The sequence below is a fragment of the Strongylocentrotus purpuratus genome, unplaced genomic scaffold, assembly GCF_000002235.5.
Source record: "Strongylocentrotus purpuratus isolate Spur 01 unplaced genomic scaffold, Spur_5.0 spur5_scaffold_16, whole genome shotgun sequence".
Lineage (NCBI taxonomy): Eukaryota > Metazoa > Echinodermata > Echinoidea > Camarodonta > Strongylocentrotidae > Strongylocentrotus > Strongylocentrotus purpuratus.
In genome coordinates this window covers 2,699,677-2,708,453 of record NW_022145601.1, presented here as the reverse complement: position 1 = coordinate 2,708,453, position 8,777 = coordinate 2,699,677, and positions in this window count along the sequence as shown.

Below are 8,777 nucleotides of genomic sequence, written 5' to 3'. Positions count from 1 at the left end.
CATGAAAACAAGTATATGGGACCAGTCTGCACCATCAACTTCAATTCTTGCCTGGATGAACCAAACGAATCCACTAATATCTATGCAATCTTAATAAAAAATCATCCATGTAATTGCATTCTTTAGCTATTACAAACCTTAATCAGCCTCATAGATGAGTTCTTATGCCAAAAGTTCCAAGAAAGTACAAATACAACATTTATTAATATTGTTATTACATTCATATTCAGTCGATGGGCAGATATGTAATTCTCCAGGCTGGCAAGACTATGGTGACTCACAGTACTTCATCTCGAACTATGGAAGGATCTATCGCCATGCGAGGGTCAACTGCCAACACAACGGTGGAGATCTCCCTATCATTAGTTCTCATGAACTAAATGTAAGTGAAATAAGATTCACCAACTTGATTTCATCACTAATATTTCCTTTTTGTTTTATCCCATGTTTAACCGTTGTAAAATACGCTATTACTTGTTAAAGGTACTATGTCCCATTTACATGCCAAAAAATGAAAAGGTTTGTCTACATTAATAACCAACTTCTTGTAATGGCCGAAATTAAACTGATTGAATCTTTGCGCAGCATAAAACATACGATTCGGTACCATTCGGTAAAATAGTCTGAAAATCAGACTATTACTTACTGGCTCTATAGCTCTTACGTCAATTCGACACAACTAATTGTCGTTATTTTCCCACTTAAAGACATTTTCAAGCCCCCCCCTTTTTTTTTAGGGAAGTTCAAAATTAGTATTTACTTTCAAATACCGTTAAATGCTCATGTAACCTTTACAGCTCATTGCATGTATGTTATTACCAAAGAAGAAAAAGGGCCAGCCACTCACGCAATAGTGCCTGACAGTAAACGGGTTTCCTTGCATAATTCGAATGTTAGGACACTGCTAACGTTAACATTTCACAGATAGGACATACATGACATATTCATGATTCCTGAAAAGTTCCACAAAATTTTATGTTGGTTGCAAAAGGGACATAGTATCTTTAATTAAAAAAAATGCTCAAGATATTAGCATGAATCACGTAGATTTATGTTGGACATTTCAAGATGTCTGGCATTTTTTGGTTGGGATATTAAAACAATTTTCACCAAGTTCAATGTTATTTGTAAAATGTGTATTTCAGTTTTCATTCTTTTTTTGTAAACTCATTTTATTTTGCAAGGGTGTTAAATGACAGTAACAACCAAAATTATAGTCCCTAACATCTTATCATACTTGGTTTGTCAATGTGTACCTTAGGTAAATGAACATGGTAACTGCAGATAATTATTACTCGAATGCTCAATCAACCAATTTTAATCCGACCATATAATAGTTTACGGGTGTCTTAAGAAATAATTTATACTTATTTCAGAACAAAGTAGATTATACTTAGAAATGCATATATATAAGGTTGCTCTGTGAATAATTTCTTTTTAGAAACAATTGCCCTTTTTTCACTTCTCAGGATTTTCTGGTCACTATCGCATCGAAAAGTACTGGAGGATATAACTACTGGATAGGGCTTCGTGACCAAGACGGTGATGGACTGTATACATGGATAGACAACACACAACCAGAGTAAATAATAATGATAATAATGATACACTGTTCACCTCTTTTCACAAATTCATTATTAGGATACGATGGATAGATATCTTATCAGAACTTTGCTGATCAATCTAAAGCGTCATAGAGATTGATGAATTAAGTTCTGAGAAAACCTTATCTATAACAAATAAACTATATAGTAACAATAAATTCATGAAATGAGGAACGAAGAACTTAACCGCATTTATGTGCAACATTGTAATAACAATAACAATGATAATACCACTAATAATATTACTAACAATAATAGTGATAAGGATGATAATAATATTAATAATAGCAATTATCATCATCATCATGGAATGATATTTACATGATAATATAATATAGGTATTGGCTGGTAAAACGATCAGATAAAAGTGCATGTCACTATTCAAGCCTGACTTAATAAAAATAAAAATAATTAACCATGATGATAATGAGTATTGTAAAAATAAGCATACTAATAATGGTAGTGATAAGAATGATGATGATCACATTGATAACAACTAGGTCTGAAGCTGACCTTAAATATTTACATTAAAAAATGAAATAATTGTCCTACACAGCAACTTTACTGTCTGCCAATTCGGTTTGTAAGGCTTTGTGTGTATAACGTTTATTCTTATAATCACATTTCTTTTGTGATTATATCCAAAGGAAATATAGCTAAGTTCATTTTCACACAAATCTTTTGAAATTACTCTAAACGATCGCATCTCCTTTCTAAAATTCAACTTTATGTAATTTCATCAGCCCTGTCCATCACCATTTTATATTTGCCAGGGGAGTATGGGGACGCACGTCCCCCCCTCCCCCTTTATACATTTTCCGAAAGAAATAGCAGGAAAAAAAAAACTAAAAAATATTCACATAAATGTTCAGTTTACGCATTCCATGTTCAAAAATTTCCAAGGTCCTTAAGCGGGCCCCGGACCCCACGCCTTAAAGGTTTGCGCTTCGCGCTCGCAATTTTGTACATTACATCCCCCTGGATACGCCCATGTTTGCGAACATTCGAATAAACGCATTACCTAATCCGAAAATGACTTTTAGGGGAATTTACAATAAGGTACAGAACTAGCCCTTGAGTTGATTGGGAGTAGTTGCGATCGTCTTCGATGTTCCTTATGTGGACTTCTAATATGAAGGCCTTGTCCGTTATAAAGTGTATAAAACAAGGCATTTGGGGGATTTAAAGGAATTTACTTGGTTTCAAAGAGCGAGTCGATAATACACTATGTATATTCTCTATCCATTATAGGTACTCAAATTGGTCGCCTTCACAACCGTCAGCAAGTAATGAATGTGTCCGCATGAGATCTACATACAGCGTTATAGACCAGGGGAAATGGCAAACAAGTTCCTGTTCATCTTCGCGCGTCTACATTTGTCAACGTCCGAAAGGTAAATATATACATGTTATATGAATATCTATGAGGCCAGTGCAACAGTAACCTCATCGGTAATCGACATCTACTTCCATTATATGTATCATTCATGTTGCTCGGTCACTAAAAAGTTCGTCACCACCACCCTAATGCAATGAATAATTAATAATAGAATGAAACATATACATAAAATAAAATAGATAATATAAAAACATCAAAATAAAACAAAGCAAGATTTGTTTAAATTGAATATATGAAATGAAAGAATTGAACTTAACCTGTGTCATATTTACATCATCAGATTCTCGTTGTTCGTGGCATCTTTTCGGCCAATCGTTATATCGGTTCTACGGAGAGGCAATGTCTAATGATGATGCTAGAGCACACTGTGTGAGCAATGGCGGTGACCTGGCCATTATCAAATCAGAAGAACTCAATGTAAGAGAATATAAACTACGCTTTCACATTTATTAAACATGTCATTTATTTTTTTCTTTGTAAAGGAACATGACATTGGGGCATTTTCTTTAACCGTAGGTATTAATACAATTCATAATATGATAATGTTTAAGTCAAGATTCTAAAAATGATTTATATTGGAACTGAGCCTTTAGCCTGGATTCAAATGATTGAAAATTAATATCAAGAAGTATTTAGACTGCAGCCTACGATGTTATGATAGCCCAGAAATGTTATTCATAACTCATCTGTAAAATGTAAAAGCCTTTTTCAATAAAAACTCCAATGAAGGCAAAACTAGTTGGAAAGTACTTACTATCGGTAACGTACATGACCATCAATTTTCAGACGAGAGGGAAAAAAAGATTTGTGTTCAGTACGTCTAATTTTTTGTGTGTGTGTCTTCTTTTCCCGCGTTCCTTTTAAAGAATTTCCTGGTAGGAATCATGACAACTTCAAACCCGCCGGACACTTGCTATTGGTTAGGACTTAGGAGGGACATTGGTGGCAGTTTTGTATGGGTTGATGGCACTGTGGAAAGGTGATTTCATATCATTCTCTTTTCATTTTTCTTTCGAATAGCTCCTTCTGTTTGTTTTAATAAATCAATAACAAACCAGTCTTATATATATATATATATATATATATATATATATATATATAAAACAATCAATCATAACTTCACTGAAATATCTGTATTTGTTTCATTTAAAGCATTATTGAAAACAATATATGGTTTTGTATAAGGATTATAATGCATTTCCATATACTAATAGGTCTTTTTTGTTTTTTGAGTGTCCGATGTGCTGAGGGTAACGCCTTGTGATATTGAACAATGATTATATTGTTTCTCATTTTCCAAATCAACCATTTGGTATCATAGAAGAGAGGAGTCTTCTTGGGCTTCAGGAGAACCTAACAATTACAATGAGACGGAAGACTGCGCCTGCATGAACTCTTCAGTAAATATGGGAAATAGTCGTCATGGGGAATGGAATGACAACGAGTGTTCATATGCAAGACCATACATCTGTGAGAGGCCTCAGGGTAGGTTAAATCTGCTATAGGAAAGATGAGTATTTCGATTGAATGTTATGGGTTATGTAAAGAGCGAGATATTGAACTTACTCAATGTCTTGTGTTTTCCTAGAATTGTATAAGATAGTTTTCGATATTATCGTTTTAAGTGTTTATTTTAATCTTGATGAAACCATAATAACCCTAATACATCCTTATAAGAGACGCCTTTGCATTGGTATAATTGCGTAGCGTTAACTTACTAATTATCATGATTTTGTTTGTTTTGTTGTGTTTTTAGATGACATTATTATATCTGACACATTAAAGCCTCATCCAAATTGACTGGTAAGAAATACAACAATTTTCATTTCAGTTAAGAATGACGAGTGGACTGATTATCCAAATGTGAGGTATTATATGCCATCCTTCTCAGCAAGTTATTTTGATGCAATGGAATACTGCCAAAACTTTGGAGGATCGCTGGCTCAACTGAAGACCTCAGAAATAGACGTGAGTATACTAAACAATCCTACTGTGTTTATATTCACTGGAAGGGGGTCTTGTGTATTAAAATGAATAAAGCAATGGATAATATTCCGATTGATAAAGGGGTTGCAGTTTTAGCACTGGTTCCAGTAAAGTAATAGACAAACCTGTATCATATCATCATGTAAGGTCTGTAGGTACACCTGTTGTTTGTTAACAATGAGTTAACTTTCTCCAAACACCGACCGTTTTTCACATCCTCCAACTCCTGGAGCGAATATCGGAATTTCTCTAATTTTCATATTTGTTTAGTTTGTTTTGGTGATGAAATACAATCCTAAAAAAGAAAATATCTTCATGCTCACTCAATGCATCCGCTCACGTAATGTGAAACTGGAAAGTTGAAATTCAGGTAAGAGGCATAAACCTCCCTCTCCTCCCCGAATGCCTTGAAAAAATACACAAACTCCGTTTTGTGTTTTAAAAACGAGGCTCCGCCAGTTTAAACGATTAGGACAGTTCCTATTTCATTTTGGAGATAAGAGGTCATCATGCAAACTGACCATTCAATCAGTCCAGCCCTCTGCATAGTTAGGAAATATTTAAAAAGAAGAAAGCTTGTTGGGGCGGCCTGTACCGAGTTGTGTGAATGTGTAATATTTATATATTCTATAGTGAATTTTGTCCAAGGAAATACATTTTTCCATGGCAAGCTGTCCTCATATTTTTCCTGTGATCATCATGGTCACTCGCTTTACTCGCCTTTGTAGAACTTAGAACCTATACATTTGACATTCAGGCAAGATACATCACGAAGCCATGTTTCTCTTATCACTATAAACAGCTAAATCTCATGAACAGCTTCGGTGGGTACGAGTTCTGGTTCGGGCTTGATTCACTTGGCAAGGAAGGCGTCTTTCATTGGGCGGATGACACTTTGCTTCGAAACTCAAGGTACTTACACTCTAAGTTATTTAATGTTAAAGGGGAAGCCCATCCTAATACTAAGTTTTGATAGAAACAGAAAATGAGAGGAACAGATTAGTGGGGAAAAAAAAAGCGATTGCAAATTTAAAAGCTATGAATTTGTGAAGATGCAATCAGTAAGACTCAAGTTGGGAACTTTGTGACGTATCTTGCGAGCTCCTCTCCCATTTGCCCTGTACTAAAATAAGTCAAAAATCTATATTTTCCCTAAAGAAATTTGTCATTCCTACATTCATCCTAAATATAACTATTCCAAATATGAATTTGATACAACCCATGTATGAAACAAATCTATTTGTATTTGTATTTATTGATTCAACCATAAAATAACATCAATTGAAAACAATAACAGTATATCAATTCAAAACAGTATATAAAATTATGGTTAGGAACGCCGAAAAGCAAAATGCTTGTAACATTGTATCCCAAAAGAAGAACAAGTGAAAAACATTCAAAGATTTAAAATAATCAAACAAGACTACATAGATTATCACACACAGACAATCAAACGCACTCACCCACACAGCTACACTCACACACACAGATACACTCACGATACATTCATCCCCGAAAATGAAAAGAAACCAATGTTCAGGGACCTACTGTATAACAGTATAACATTAAATACTTGTAATCATTCTTTCTTTGTTTGAAGGTTTACCATGTGGATGTCGGGTGCACCTGATAACTTGTATGGGTACCAGTTCTGTGTAGCACGCTTAATTGACGGCTGGGGTGATCAGTTTTGCAATGAACTACTAAGATTTGTCTGCGAGATATCAAAGGGTATGTATGTATTTATCATCAATGTAAAAAATACTATGTGCGTCAAAATTCACATCAATAGAAAAGGAAGAAAATATGATATATTTAACAATATTGATAATATATAATGTACATTAAAAGTGAAGTGATTAGAACCAATTGATTAATCATGAGTCAAAGGAATATTGCTATCGATGATTTTATGACAAGTTCTTTTAGATCTTTGTATGCCACACAAAACTCCCTTTCAATACGATAGATATGATGGTTAACCCTAAAAAGGCCGGGCTATTTGAGGTCTTAGTACGGCCGGGGGGGGGGGGGGGCATTATGCCCCCCCCCTTAAGAAAATGTGCACGCATGTCAAGTGAAGTGTATAGAATAATATGATAATTTCAATTTTTTTGAAAAATTCACTCATTTGCATATTTATGGTAATTTATGCAAAAAAGTCATAAAAATCACATTTTTACCCATTAATCATATATTATTCATATTTAAGCATTCTTATTCACTACATATATTCATTCAACCATTCTGAATAATACGCTTATTCCTTATGTTATCCCTTGTTTTGATAATTTCTTATGTATTTTATTGTTTTTTTAACTTATGTATTTCATTGTTTTTGTTGTTTTATTTCATTTCTTACTACAATTCAACTATTTTGACTCCAAAAACAACCACCTAAATTTCAAACAAGACCCAATAACCCATGATTGATCTGTTTTTAAGAAAAATGACTTTTCCATATGTTTTGTACACAAATCACGAAAATGAGCAATTTTCGGGCTGACATGCAAAGACAAAATATCACGTGACCTTGTAACCGTAGGTCCGATTTTCAAAAAGATTCTTTTAAAAGTTGCGCAAGACTCAAAAAAAAAAAGTCAGCGAGCGGCGGGGCGCCATCCATGTGCGTTCCCGAGCAATCGGAAAAATCGTGGAGGGGGGGGGGGGGCATAATGCCTCCCCCCGGCCTTATTAGGGTTAATGAATGAGTTTGTACATGTTTGGTAGTTTGTCATACATTTTGATAAGGTTTACTTTCTGAAAGTAGTGTAGTATCATTTTGTCAAAATTAAAAAGTGTAAGATTTGTTAAAATTCAAATGAATGAATTGAAAACATTCGTCGTACAAATTTGTTTTTTTATTTTCATATATTGACCTTAAGATATTTATGTTTTCATTAAGGGTGTCCTCCTGGAAAATGGAATGTGCCTATCTGTGATCGTCTGTGTGATAACTGTTATAACGGAGGAGTATGTAACCCACAGACAGGAGCATGTATCTGTACTCCTGGGTTTAGTGGTAAAAACTGCCTTACAGGTAAGTCGTACATCCTTATATATTCACGTTGATATAATCATGGGCGGCGGAGTGTCTTTCACAGTGGGGAAGCGCCAATAAAAGGGGGAACTTCTTTGGAGAAAAAACGGGCACCCATAAAGGGTAACCTCAAATCGAAAAAAAAATATAGTTTTGAGAGAATGATGCATACCTCTACATTCTAATTACAACATTACCAAGAATTACTGTTACTGTTTCTTTGTGTATGTTTTATTTCTTCATGTAAACGATTCCTAAAAAAATCGATGTAAACTCTACACTAACTATTCTTAAGGAAAGATCATTGTCTAGGATGTGTTATGTTAATTGTATGCCATTATATCTGGCATCTTAATTTTATAACCTACGTCTTAGTATGTCAATAGCTATTATTATTCAGTTATTGTTGTAGTTATGAACCCAGCGTTCTTCCTCTTATTTTATCATTCTTAATAGCAATTCACTCTCTTCCTTTCATAGTTATATTTTAGTTAAACTGAGGGCGTCAATACCATGCTTTTATACGCTGTAGCACTCCTATGACATCAAATGCAAATGAATCAAAATTAAATGTCACAATTAGGCACATAAATATGCATGCTTGAAAAGATGATCAGTTATCAATTATCAATTATCAATAACAGCATGTGGCGACCAATGGTTTGGGTCTGAGTGTGAACTTGTATGCGGTTCTTCGGTAGCTGATGATTCTTCTTGCACTGGCAACAAGGTTTGCCTTTCGGGTCCA